Raw genomic sequence first — 15,602 nt, 5'->3', positions numbered from 1 at the left:
TATTGTATCTCATGAAGGTGTTAAGGTAGACCCTAGCAAAATTAAAGCCATTAAGGAATGGAAAATCCTCACATCCATAAAGCATCTACGAGAATTTCTCAGGTTGACAGGATATCATGCCAAGTTTGTTAACAATTATGGGAGAATAGCAGCACCTCTAACAACATTACTGAAGAAAGATACATTTTCTTGGACTCTGGAAGCAATGATGGCCTTTGAACATATTAAAGAGGCAATGTGCCAAGCACCGGTATTAGCTATGTTAGATTTCACAAAAACCTTTATTGTGGAATGTGATGCCTCAGGAAATGGAATTGGTGCTGTTTTAATGTAAGAAGGAAGACCCATTTCTTTTGAAATTCATCCAATCAAAGGAGAGTATTTACACAAAAGATATTTATGAGAAGGAAATGTTGGCAATACTACATGCACTTAAGAAATGGTGACCTTATCTAATGGTATGAAACTTCAAGGTAAAAACATATCATGATAGTCTTAAATACTTTTTAGAACAAAGATTATCTTCAGAAGAGTAACAAAAAAGGGTCACAAAGATGTTAGGTTATGATTTTGGAATCATCTACAAAAAAGGGAAGCAAAATGTTGTTGCAGATGCACTCTCAAGAAAGGATGAGGATGTGGAAGCATTGTTTTGTGTCATTTCTATTATCCAACCAAATTGGATAAATGAAGCAAGGGATGAATGAAAGAATGATGAAGAAGTGTGGGAAATCATTCAAAATCTGCAGCAAGATCCCAGTACATCTGACACATTTAGCTGGAAAAATGATTCGTTATGGTACAAAGATCGCTTATACCATTGTAAGAATTCCCAACTCAAACAAAAGATTCTTCTCGAATTGCACACCTCTCTGTTATGAGGTCACTCAGGATTTTTAAAAACTTACCATAGGGTTAAGAAAGATTTTTTGGGATGGCCTTAAATATGATATTCAAAATTTTGTGGTAGAATGTTTGGTTTGCCAAAAAACTAAAGTTGAAATAATTAAGACCTCGAGTCTGTTACAACCTTTATCCATTCCAAGTCAACGTTGGGAAGAGGTTTCAACGGGTTTTATCACAGGTCTACCCAATTCTGAAGGAAATAGTGTCATCATGGTGGTAGTTGATAGACTTACCAAGTATGCACACTTTTGTGCATTATCTCATCCATTTAAAGCCAGTACAGTTGCTACTGCATTTATGGAAACAATACAAAAGCTACATGGAAACCCCAATATTATTGTAAGCGACAAAGATCCCATTTTCACTGGAAATTTTATGATGGAATTATTTTCTTGTTTGGGTACTCAGTTAGCTCATAGCTGATCTTATCATCCTCTATCTGATGGGAAAACTGAGATAGTGTGAACACATGTTTGGAAGGATATATTCACTACTTTGTAACTGATAAACAGACACAATGGGTCAAGTGGTTTCCTCTGGCTGAATGGTGGTATAACACTTCCTTCCATACTGCAGTAAAAATGACCCCATTTATGGCACTTTATGGATATCATCCACCGTCCATCATGTCATCTTTAAGAGAAAATTCTAAGGTTCAAGCAGTGGAAGATCACATCGAGCATCAACAACAAGTTATTCAACTCTTTAAGGATAACCTCACTTTGGCGCAGAATAGAATGAAACAACAGGTAGATCAACATCGTAGCGAAAGAAGTTTTGATGTAGTGACTGGGTATTTCTACGACTATAGCCATACAAACAAATGTCCCTCAAGCAAGCTAAGAAGGATAATAAATTATCACCAAAGTATTATGGTCCATACAAGGTGTTGCAAAAGATTGGTACTGTGGCATACAAATTGGAGCTTCCTGCATCTTCCCGAGTGCACCCAATTTTCCATGTTTCATGCTTAAATAAAGTTATAGGTGACAAGCTCCCAGTTCAAACAATATTACTAGAACTTGACGAGGAAGGAAAAATCATATTGGAACCTGAAGCAATCACATAAACAAGAACTTGACAACTACGAAATCGATCAATTTCAGAGTATCTCATCAAGTGGAAGAACTTAACCACTGAAGATTCCACATGGGAGGATGAAAATTTTATACAAAAGCATCCAGAACTACTCAAGCATTGAGGACAACACTTTTTGGAAGGAGAGGGGCATGCTAGGTCCCTATAATACTAGTGTATTCCCCCATTATTATTGTCATTGTAGCCCTTATTATTATTGTTGTGCCCATGTTGTACCCATATTGTTAGTTTTGTGCCACATAGAAGCCCACTATTGTTATTATTGTGCCCTTACATTATTATTGTTATGTTGACTTTCATTATATTTTGACCCCTTAGACTCCTATATATAGAAAGGAATTTTTTCAATTGTATCATCGAATAATTGTTCATTTGTGTAATGTAAAGGAGGTTTCCCCCTGGAAGAGGCTGATTTTGAAGTCGTTGACCTATCTTTTCTATCTTTTTTTGAGCTAGTTGCATAAGAGAAACTAAGTTAATATTGTGATCTATACTTTGTTTTTCCTATGAATTCACGTCATTTGTCTTCCACAATTTAGATTGATTGTCCTTAAGTATTTTCTAAGACCATCCTAATGTGTTCCGAAATACCTCCCATGTTCTCTTCATTTTTGAGAAGTTTATCAAGATCAAAGGGGCTATTAAGTGAACTAGAGTGAGAAGGCCTATTTGCATCTAATGAGAGCCAAAGATATGTATCAGGGGCATCCTTGAATGAACCACTATTTTATTCGGAATCTATATTTTCATTTTGGTCATTTTCACTCTACCATTACAGGTGTCTCATTCTACATTGGGAGATTCTTGAAAAATATATTTTGCAATGTTGTGGCCAAGAATAGAGATGAATGTTCTACAAACCATTTTGCCTGCATTCAGCCCAGAGGTTCTTATCAACTACTAGTTTGTACAAAGCAGCTGCAATTTCCTTGTTATTATGGAGATCTACCAACATACCATTATTCAACATCTGCACAACAATAAACCAATTTGAGTGATCAATCACATGTAAGATCCAATCAAACTTTTATATTAGATAGAAGAATTTTCAATATACTCGTTGAATGTCTACAGGTCCTCCATTCTTTGTGGCAACCATAGGTAATCCATGTGCAACTGCCTGCATTAGAACAAATTGGAAGCATGACATGTGTTACTCTTTTTACACAACCAAAAATTCTTTAGATCAAATTGCTAGTATGAAATTATGGAAGGCTTCTTCTGAAGTTATTTGTGAAATTTGGAGAACATAACCTTGAAAACACTACCAAAACTGATACATTTTATTGCTTCCTTATGACGAAAGAATGCCTTGAAAAATGGAATGCAATTCACTATTTTGTAACTGAATTCTTCTCTCTGAAATGCTCCATAACTAAACAAAGATAAAAAAAAATTGTACTTTGATGCAAATATTGTTCTTTTCTGGATACATATATATGCATACATATACATAAATACACACAAAGATATAAAATTGAAATTTGCAACAGTACTCAGAAGAAAATATACCAGTCATTGAAGCATCCTTTCATATATCATGCCTCTAAACGAAAAAGAAATGATATTATTTTAAATCTAGAAGATACATATGTTTCAAGTTTTGATATTATGACCATTCTGTTTAGTTCTAGAGAATTTCAAAGAGAAGCATTCAAGTATGTCTTTATATGAAAGAAACTAATATATATTGAATTATTATATTCAAAATACTCCAAAACTACCAGAATGGTCATAATATCAAAACTTGATACATTGTATCTTCTTGAAAAAAATTATTCTTGAAGAAAATAATAGAAAAACGAGGCTGTTCAAGATACCTCAATGAGAGTCAAACCAAAGGGTTCCACCATGATCAAATTGATGAAAACACCCTGCACACACAAACATCATCATTTCAAAATTACACAGACAAATTTTTTTTTCTTTTTTTTTCACCTACACAAACTGCAGTTCAAATTTTCTATCTATTAGAAGTGCAATAATGGATAGTTTATTTTATAGTTTGACAGGAAGTTTTATAAAACCTTATTCTTTGCTGCAATCCTATATATATATCAGCAACTTCTGATTGTTTGTGATGTTTAGGATATGCCACTTCTCCATATAGATCATATTTGTTAATAAGCTTCAGGACAATGGTCAACACACTAGAACTTGTTGTAGGCATTTGATCAATATCATCTCGATTTCCCATGATCAACATCTACAATTTTGAAATGGATAACTAAAATATCAGTTATCAACTTATCAACAAGGGAAAAGCTACAAAACATACCTCTAAAGAAAAAGCTAAATTTAGGAACCAAGAAAAGACATACCAAGTTTTCCAGCTTCCTCAATTTGATACATTCACCAAAAGCCTTGACTAAAGTGGCCATATTCTTCTTGGGATTAGGTCAAGAAAGAGCCAAAATTATGGGCTTTGAAGGATTTTTCAAAAACTGTGGGATCTAAAAATACAAACTGTTATTATGCCCCTCGTATGTGGAATGAGGGATATAATTTTTCTAGTATGTGAAATCTTAAATGGTGAAAAGGAATTAAACCTTGCCCTGCTGCTTACCTCACCCTGTAAATGAGACTTGGGCAATTGAACAAATTCATTATCTAAATTCTAATCTTGCACTACAACATTGTTGAAGTCCATTCCAGGAGGTATAACCTACAACAAAGCATATATATGTAAAAAAAAAAACCCACCACCTAAATGTCATGTACTTTTTTGACTTAAGAACTCATGGAATAATTATCAAGGCAGAATAGGATTTCCACATTTGATAATGAAACACACTGCCTACACAGTTAAATAAGCATATGGGTAAATCCCTAGGTAACAAATTGACAAAAAAAATAATTTAATTTCAACAGGAGTGTCATTCTTTGCACTCACCATCATTCGAGGCATGTAACAACCATAACAATGGACAACATGCTTTTCTTGATGTCTGAGCTTTCTATTCAATCCCAAATCAAAACCATCATGCAGGCCCCATTGTTCTTCAATTTTTTTCCTTGTACTTGTGACCACAAGCTCAGCGAAATCAAGGCACAATTCTTCAACTTGAATCCTATGCATGATCTTGTATGTTGCATTGATATCTTCCTTGGAATGCAATCCTTGTTTCAATCACTATTCTAGTTTATTTCGGCTTAGAGAATGACCTGTCAAAACCATTGGAATGTTCAGAGTACCAGAAAGAAGGAAAAAACACCCCTGCATCTACATAGTGGCCATGGATTACATAAGGCCATACAAGTGTGCCTTCTCTAATCAGATCTCCCAATGCTTTGGAAATATTAATAATATGACCTAGTGTTCCATCTACAAACTCTAGAATGTATGGCCATAATAATTCTTTCTGAATATACTTTTCTTTGCATCCACAAGGGATTCAAACTATGTATGCCCTCCACTCTCTAGAATGTCTTCATCCTGATCAAAAGTCAACATTTCAGTTGGCTCTCCATTGCTAGAATCCACTTTAGGAGAACATATTAGACATGTTAGCAGGTCCACTCTATACACGTTTGGCATTTTTGCAAGTGCTTTTGCAAACTCTACAACATATTTCACCTGCATGAGAAACGAACACATGTTTCACTTGGTGGTAATCCAATTATAATCCTAGAAAAATAAGGCAATCATGCTTTGATCCCCTACTTTTCTAAATTATTTTGTGAGAAAATTGATTGCAACTATTCAGTATTGTAGAAATAGGTGAAGAAAAATACAAAAAATAGAAATCTTTTGTAATAAATTTACCTGTCCACCTGTATCAGAATCACGACCAAGTTCCATATTCTCCCCTCGGACTAGGCCATGCAAACTGGCATATTAATCACAAATAGGAGAATCAACAAAGTAAATTTTTCTATGAGGATTTTTAGATCTAACACTTCTATTCTCAGTATGGAATATTGGACAAGGAAAAAAGCAGAGAAAACTGACTGCAAAAGAATTATAAAAGAAAAAATTCAAACCTCAAATAAGCTCCTCTTCTCATCGTAAGTGTTGTTTTGCTACAATTACAACATATAATGATTTCATTTAATGTTTCCATTCACTTACATGAAGTTTTTCCCTCAACCTTTGTTGTTAGAGAGAAGTTATGCCATCAAAACAAAGAGGCATACTTTGAACAAATTATTATAATATCTTTTCCAATGTGAAGTTTCTAATGGGACCTCCAAGAAATCCAGGCCTAGTTGAGAAAGAGGTGTTCTATTCTTATAAGAACCCCACAAAACCCTCTTCGAGTGTGGGATGGGAAGGCCTGCTAATAAGTGAGAACCTGGGCTAGCTCAAAAAATAGTGGAGAAAGGTGGTTACAGTAAGGGAGAGTAGTGAAACATAGAATAGAAAGCAACAATCATGTACCAATAGCTTCTCCTTGAAAGAAGATTTTGATGATCTTTACCAAAGGTAGTTTCCTGATCTTGAGCTAGAGGGGTCAATATTTAGCTTGTTAGTACTAAGTGAGGATGGTATATATGCAACATGGACATGAAGGCAAAGACAAGAGAGGCGCAATGAGGCATAGATGGGAAGCATAAGTTTCTTGGCACAGAGAGAAGTGAGGATGGGCAAGAGTGAAAAGGATACAAGAAAATATGCACAATTTAAGACTGGGAAAGAAGAGATGTGAAATTGGGAGTAGTGGACTAGATAGCAGATGGGGTTCCACTGCCTTGCCCCAGAAATTTCAAAATCACAACCTTCATTTTGATAAAACTTTCGTACATCATCGTATCCTACAAGTGTCCACATTTTACATTGTTTTTATAGACTATTTGATATTTGTAAGTTGGAAGGTGACTTACCACAGTCTAGGGGACTGTATGTTTGGTCATTATATCCCTTTGCTGGCAATCATGACCTTATACATAAAACAACATCATCATTAAAATTTAATTTTCTATCCTTTCCCACCCCCCTGAATTTCCCAAAAATTTTGGGGGTGTTCCTACATATCCCATGTGTGTCTCCTCATTCCCATGCCCCCCCCTCTCAGAAACTTGATGGAACATTGGAAAAAATCTAGGTGGAGCTTAATTGGACCAACCCTTGGGTCTCATTTCTTTTATCTGTTATAGTGGAGGATTTTTTTGTGTAAACCAACTATTAGCTTTGCTTCACTGATGAAATAAAAGCTTTCAGCCATTTCTCTCACAGTTATCTTGTCAATTTTCTTCACAAATATTCATTTAAACTTGTAGGATCTGTTTTGAATGTCCAATAATTTTTTTGTCTAAAATTTGCAGCCATGGGAAGTTAGTTCATAAACAACCCTCACTTAGTTGTAAATCCATTTTCCCTGAGTTATTTTTCATGCAGAACTAGATTACAGTGCCTATCCAAGAGCTGTCTTGATGGTCTAAAGTAGTGGAGGAATAATTCGTACACACATGCTCTAGAATTGTTCATGTGCAAGTGGGTAGAACCTGGGGAACAACGAAACTATACATGAGAGTAGTCATGTGATGGTGGTGGAAATCAGACCACATGACCCCTAATTTTTCTAGTCAAGTAGTTCATATTCAGGTCTGCCCAATAATATTTTGTAGGGTAGCCTATGTTCAGTTCAACATTGGTCTGCTGTAAATATGCTTCTATATTTATGTCACTCTATTTCTCACTTTAGAATCTCTTCTTCACTATGAGATTAGGTTATTAGTTAGTTGATTAGGGACACACAACTGATTTTGTCATATTAGAAATACTATCTTTCAGGCATGTAACAACAAAAGGTATGAATAACATAATGTGTAGGGTTAACTTGTAGCAAAACACTATCTCCTAGTTTGAATGATTTTTCTATTTTGTGCTAATATTGGCGGGCCTTGTGCCTTTCCTATGATTTCTTTATTTTCTCCTACACTTGCAAATGTATTTGCCTATTTTTTTCAACAAAGTTCTCCATTTTCAATACTTCTCATGTGATGTCTTTCCTCACTTCTCCTAAATAGACACCAGAGATTAAGGTCCAAGACATCAAAGACTCAACCTCCTCATGCATGTAACAACCCTTATCCAATAGCCTTGATCCATCAAAAATGCCTCCACATGTGTGCAAGCAATGGACTGCTTCATGAGATAGAAGTGTGAATCCATCAGAAAGAGCAACCCACCATCAAAACATAACAAGGATGCCAAGTGCTCTAGCAATAGAGTCAATACGTGCAACAAGGAATGCGTTGGCCCCTCCACGCAAACCCTAGGAACCTCAAAAACCATGAATAAATGGTGCACTACATGAAAACAAGTGTCTATCGCATAGAATATCATCATAAGACCTTGATAAACACCTAAAAATCTAGGGTTATCTCAGCCCAGGTGCCATGTCATCCGTCCTCTTCTATAGAATGAAAACTACCCGAAAACTATGCGAAATGTTGGAAATATATGAAAGACGCGAGAGCTCACTTAGATTAAGTGTTTATCCTATCAAGTATTACCTTAGGAACATAATTCTAGGGCGCTTTGTCTAAGAAGTGTGATTCCATAAACCATGCTAATATCCGCCTTGAAACCCTAGGTTGCTCCGAAATGCACCAAAAGGTGAACGCTTTACAAGATTCATTGTCCATTAATCAAGGATTAACATAGTAATATAATATACATGTCAAATGTTAAGGTGCTCTATCACAAGGCTCATATCCCATCATACCATCACGATTCCCTAGGGAGATCCAAGCTCAAAACATGGAAAGGAGGTGAGTTCTCTACCAAAGGAGTTGTTCATCTCATTAAGTATCATCATCAAAGTGAAATTTACATCACAAATATTGGGGTGCTCCTAGTCAAGGACCAAATCTTATCAAGCCCTCATACCAATATGCAAGGAACCATGAAGCAAGGAACTAGCACCATCATCCATTCAAATAATATGAAGATGTAGCACTAAGGAGCATACCACGATAAGCATCAAATATAACCATGAAGAGAAGATCATTCATCAAGATGACCGGCCACATATTCATCATGGAGAATCACAATCATCACTACGCTCTGTTAGCGCTTGAAATTTCACCTCAGGCTGAGAAAGGTAAACCTCAAGGCAACATCAAACCATTTAGCCTCGTAGTTAGCCCTACGGGGCAGGAGAAGGCTCTCTCCGGTCTATCTCGTAAAATCTTCAATAGATGAGATGACCAATAAGGTAACACTGATATTAGGCTAGTAAACTGATCAAAGAGTTTGATTTGGGGTTTTTGGGGTTTTTGGTGGCAATTTGAGGAGAGGGAAATTTTGGGTGCGGGGATTGGACACAGTTTCTGCAGGGGATTCCTTGGGGCGAGGTAGGAGACAGTGTTGATGCCTTTGATTGAGGTGGATGGTCAGGAATGAAAGGTGAAGAGCTAAAGAGAGCAAACAATAACTTTGAATTCTCTTTAGACAGTAGAAAACATTGAAATTAAACAAACTTAAAAGCAGAGCATGGCAATAATGAATTCTTACTTTAACACTTCATTTGTTTAATGTGCAGAAGTAAAAAAAAGGAAATGAGTCACATAACAAGCTTACAAGTACATTGAGAAACACACCATCAACACATGAGTCCACAAGAATCCCAAAGAGGACTGCAAAACCCTGGTCTTCCTTAGCCAAAAATTGCAGAGATACAGTGAATAATACAATGATAGCTTCTCCCTCAAGAGTCCAACCTTCCAACCTCTGAAAATGATTGAGAAAAAACATAATATAGGCAAGCCAACCTCTTCCCTTGCCTCTAGGGGTCGAGCTCATCCTTCTAGGAGCTGTTTCAACCAATTCTAAACTGAGCACTAAAATCTAGGCAGTCAAAACAACTTGCCTCTATAAGCTAGGAAACCAATTCATTCATTTAATTTTCACCTATTTCATGAATGAATCTTCTAGAAGAGGTAAATAAGAGTAAAAGTGTCATAAAAGTACATTAATTACATCAAAGAGCATAATAATCCACCCCAAAAAGTCAAACAGGGTCAAACTGCGTTTTTCTGAGTTGTACAGTGAAATTTGGAGAAATTTGCCTGACGGGTCGTGCGCCTTTGGGACCACATTTGGGGCACTTCCAGGTGGCCAAATTGAGCAAGAGTAGGCTTGTTGGAAAGGTCTGTGAGTATACTTTCAAACCCAACTGGAATTTATGAATTTGGTGGTCATTTTCCCCTCCAAAATTGCAATCTCCCAAGACTACTTTCTGCAACTCAAAAATGTGGCAGAAAGTCAATTTTTGCTTGTTTTTTGACTTTCTGGAGGCCTAAAAATTCATAAAATCTCAAGTCCATTGATGAACATATGTAACTTCTCATGAAAAATCTAGAAATGCTGATTTTTTGCAAAATGGAGTTGCCATGATGAAGGGTCGCGCGGGGGGTGAGACCCGTTAATGGAGAAAACCTGTGTTTGGCATAAAAAATTCACAAATGACAAAATTTTCTCCAAATTTCTTGAAATTTGGGCTGGGAGTCCCCAATCAAGTACCATGCTCAGTCAAAGAGGCTTTGGCCAAAATTTTGAGTGGACCAGGGCTTTTCCGTCGTTTTAGTGCCTTGGCCAACCTCCTTGGATCCGGCGATTGTAATTTTGACATTTCTATAAAACCATGACACATGTGCAAAAAGTGAAGGAGGTTTTTGTTCTTTGGCATGTTATGGACAAAAACCTCTCTCAGTTTTCCAAAATTCATCTTTTATTGCTCTGGAACATCATTTGAGTGCGGCTTGTCCCAATGTGTGAAACAAGGAATTTTGTCGAAATGGAGCGAAATGAAGGGGATAGGGGGCTTCTAAATTCTTGGGGAAATTTTGGGGAGTGGGGAGGGATGTTAGGAAGCAGGGGAAAGTGGAATCTCAGAGATTTAGTGAGGGGAAGGGGTCCAAAAGGGCAAAACACAGGCCAAACCTAGAAAATTGCCAGGTTGTAGCTAGAAACTAGGGTTTGTGCAAAAATGAGGAATTTGGCGGATCTAAGGGATGGGAAGTGTTTGATAAGGTACTTTAAGGATAGGGGAAGGTGTATGAACATCTGGATACAAGTTTTGCTAATAATTTGACCATCCAAGAGAAATTGGTTTTCAAAACCCTAGGAGAGGGAAATGACCTTGCCAAGGCACAACTGAAGCATGAACAAGGTGTAACATGACCCAATGGAACCTAATATGATGATGACAACCCTATGAATGATGATACACTCAGCTGAATGATGACGTAGACTGACATTTGGACAACTTTAGAAGGAGTGAAAGCAAACCCTAGACCTAATGCCTAGTGACCAAATTTTGCTTGAAAACTCTTTGAAATGACAAAATTTGACCGTGACACTCTGAGACCACTTTGTAAGAGCATATTTGATCACTGGAGGAAGGCTGGAAAGACTGACACTAACATGCTCAACCATCGTCGAACAAAAATAAAAGTATGTATTTCTAATCGATTATTATCCCTGTAGGCTGACCAGGCCCGTGGGTAGGTGTCTGACTCAATATGATCTGTCTTGGCCAAGTCTGACTGGGACAAGTCCCCGGTTTTTGTCTGTCTCTGCTTAGTGAAGACCAAGTTAGTAGTTGACTTAGCTTCTAGTTGGGTGAATAACTAGTGTGAGCCCAAAACCTGTGAGACTTGGATGAGTCTGATAACACAGGTTGATATACTTAATGATTTTAGAGTGTGAAGATGCAATAAAGTATTTTTCATAAGACCTCTTGAATTTCCAAATTCCCATGACATGGTGGATCTACCTCTTTATATTTCAATGTGAAGTTGTTCAAAACCATCCCAATTAAGTGAATAATTTAAAGCTTATTAACTGTACCTATATTCTCAATCGAAGGATGCATATTCTTTTTTAGGTTCAAGTATTCAAGCCAATCACTAATGCACCCTATTAACATAATAATTTGTTTACATCTGCATTGCACATAAAAACAACATGATATTAAAAAAACTGAAAAAAAATCCATCATTCACATAAAAGGCATATATTCATACAAAGGGATATGAATTACATAAAGGCCCAAAAAGTTTAGGTTATCGACTGTTACATGAAATGATGTATGACATAGGTATTTTTCATCTTATATTATTGCTACAACCTTCCGACATTTAAGTGAATGTTGCAATGGCCTAGGACCTACTGTACTTGTCTAAGATTACACAAACCAAATATCAAATGATAAAATAATATAAAACCGACATAAAATGATTCCACCTCCAATCTCGAAGGGGTGTGGCTACCAAACACAACAACATTGAACTTGATAAGCCTAGATGTTGTGTGCCCAAGAGGTCACAGTGGTTCTTAGCACACATGGCGATGTTGTTTATTTCCAAGGCATGTAATCTGTACTGACCAATTGTACTAGTTATGAAGGTCCAAAGGCAAGAACCCATAACTCTCTGCAATCACTGGAATAAGTGCAATTATGTCCTCTACTCTTCATATTAGTGCTAAATTGATTAAATTCCTGGTGATTTTGTGCCTTCTATTATGTTGTTAGAACTTTGTTTTGTTCCTGTTACATAAAAGCACCATCTTCTTTGCCGTGAGTACCACTTTGATTCATGAATGATAACTTTTTGCACACTTGACCTATCAAAGAACAAACTATTTTGAATGACATATTTTTGATGACTTAAACCTGTTGAAGCACAATGTTGTTGCTCTGTGCACCATAAATGCCAATGTAACAATTGAAATCATTGTATGCAATCATATCTCCTCAAATTTGTCACAATAAATCTTTTAATGTTATTGTGTCTCAGTAACTATCTTTGTTTCTAGTTGATCCTGCTTGCTGCTGACCAATATCCAATTTTTGGTGCTATTTCTCCCTCAAGTTACAGGTATACCTTTGGGTTGTCTTAGTAGTGATATGGTTAATTGTCACCTTTAGCTTCATACTTTTTGGTTTCTTTGTTGCATCTAATGGAATTTTTCTACATTCCTGGTTTTATGAATTCCTGAATTCTAATCACAGGCTCATAGTATGTTACTTAAGTTTTCCATCGGTTTGATTTTCACCATATGATATGAGTAGCATATTGGCTAGTCGTAGCAAAGGTTGGCTGACCTTGTTTATGTATTTGTGATAATGTAATAAAATACATTGAATGGTGGTGTATATAAAAATAATTTGATCAAAAACCTAACATTAAAAAGTTTCTTTCATTGTTGATCCCATTACACTTGGTTTACTTTTAGTAAGAGTTTCTCCCGTTCTTGAAAATAAAAGGTTTCATTGAGAACAACGTGTAATGTCTGGAATTCATGGCTTCTTGGGGTCTTTATGATAGGAGAAATGGGTGTAGATATTTAACATGACATCATTTTACCCTTTGAAGGTTGCCTTTGTTTGCTTGCATAACTTTATGCATGGAATTTGTCTGACAAATCGAATATTTATTATATATAAATATTAAATGGGTGACCAGTGATTTTGAATTATCTGGGTTTTGATAAAACTCCCTTTTGCAGATACCGCATGGCTGGAATTCAATCAGTATATCGTTGGTTCTCGATGGAGGCGTGCCCCAATCAATAGGAAGCATTATCGTGAATCAGGAAGTGAGATCGAAGGATTTTATGGAGGAATACAAAAGTTATTAACAAAGAAGGAGATTTCTACTTGGAATCAGTTGTGGCTCATTGGATCCTTAGAATAAGCTCAATTGCATATTTACCTTACCCTCAATCATCTATTGCATCCAGGGTGGTAGAAAAACTGCCATTGTTTGATTATTTTTGGTGGTGTGATTGATGTAGGACATGGATGTCAAATTTCCATTGACAGAATTAATTTTAACTTCTCATTTGTGAGACACCCTTATATGATTACACTCGATTAAGTTTTTTCATGGATTTACCATGAACTGTTCCACACTAAGGCTAGTGTGTACTTCGCAGATAATCAGATACATGGGGATCTGAGCTTATTTTATCTCTACCAATGAAATAGGTGGCTTTCCACATGCATGATTAGAATCAATGTAGTCATTAGGATAGTCACCTAATGAACAATTAGTTATTTGGGGGCATGTTTAAGATCTCTTGTACCATATGTAGCTCAGTCTGAAAATCTTGTTGCAGCTTTGAAAACTGGTCATTGATACATGGCATGTTGTAATATAATCACTTTGAAGTTCTGCTTCCCTTTCAAGAGAATGTAAACATTGACAATAGAGAGTAGCATTTTGTTTAAGCTTGTTAACTTGCAAAGTAGGTTCTGGATGCCTATAACATGTTAAAGAAAACGTTGGCATGAAAAAATAAAGTAAATAAGGCAATCATTCAAAATACAGAATGAGTTTGAATCTACAGAGTATAACATCAAATATTTTCGAGAATTGAAGCTTACTACAAATGTGGAACATTTAGAAATATAGAGGCAGTCCATGCTTACATGCATATTCACTTATAATTGTACCAAAACTTCGAAATTTTTTGCACCATAATATATTATGCGGTCAACTTTTAATCATCGTTATTAAGTTTGAAAGAGTGTCATCAGGTGTACCCATTGCCATCATTTGGGGAACCTTTATAAACTCTTTCAACTGTCGCAAATCATGCCCACTGCTCCAACCAAGATCCTTGGAGTTACAACCCAGCACAAACCCTTTTTTATCATCTAGTTGACATCCAATTGGCCTAGGGCCAATCACGATTCAGGGCCTACTAGAATCCAATCCATGCATAGGAAAAAAGAATGTGGGATTGTCAACCCAACTAGGGTTGGAGGAATACTGGCCTAGTTATCTTCGAAGAAAAAGGATGCATGACACACTCCTGCTAACAATATCTCATCCAAAAACCACAGTCCATGCTAGGATGACAGAGTTACCCAATATCAAAAGCAATTGGGCTTGACACATGGGTTTGATCAAACATAGGCTTACAAAAGGTGCAAAGCCTCGTTTGATGGAAATTCAGTAGTGTCCTCAACCCCTTAAAGTCCTGCAACAATTGCTTATGATATAGAGGATATTGGTATATTATCTCTTGCCCTCCAGGGATCTTGCTCCTCCCTCTGCCGGATCCGGTAATGTAGCCTTTTTATATTATCTCAAATACCAATTATATTACAAGGTATTAAATACAAACTTAGAATGTTAAGACGCAATAGAATTTGAGACTGAAAGATACCTGGCAAATAATAATGTTGGTTAGGTAAGGCTAAGCAAAGCAACACTCATGAAGAGAGAAGCTTCGACAATTTTGTTCATCTCTTAACTAAGTTGCAAATCTTGTGCTTGGAATTTATATAGCTTCAATAACCATGTTCTACCAATAGAAACTCCCCGCCTTTTCCCTCTAAAAAATACAAATACATATTTCAATCATCCCAAATTTAGTGTCCAGTCAAGCCTTATTCAAGAACCATTGCCTCCTCTTTGGTCAAAGGTTTCTAGAGTATCTTTTGTATTATGCACCTTCTTTCATTTTAAATCATAAAATGGTTAATTTCTCCAAGTTTACACATATTTTAACAAATTATAGGCATTATTTATGCTCATTTTCATTGCCTGAAGATACTTTCTGACTGCACTTTACAGATCAACCATGCATAAATTGATTCAGGACCATATTCAAAGGGTTGTCATAAGAAAGGAGG

At 36.3% G+C, this 15,602-nt stretch overlaps 1 pseudogene; it reads right to left on the bottom strand.

Annotated features, from left to right (window-relative positions):
* The window catches only part of LOC149242301 (putative sucrose-phosphate synthase 3), a 62,358-nt pseudogene that overhangs the window by 4,366 nt on the left and 42,390 nt on the right, over nucleotides 1–15,602 (bottom strand).

The sequence above is a fragment of the Pinus tabuliformis genome, chromosome 8, assembly GCF_031772625.1.
Source record: "Pinus tabuliformis cultivar Carrire ecotype Pingquan chromosome 8, CPIR1, whole genome shotgun sequence".
Lineage (NCBI taxonomy): Eukaryota > Viridiplantae > Streptophyta > Pinopsida > Pinales > Pinaceae > Pinus > Pinus tabuliformis.
This window is presented reverse-complemented; position numbering and strand designations above follow the sequence as displayed.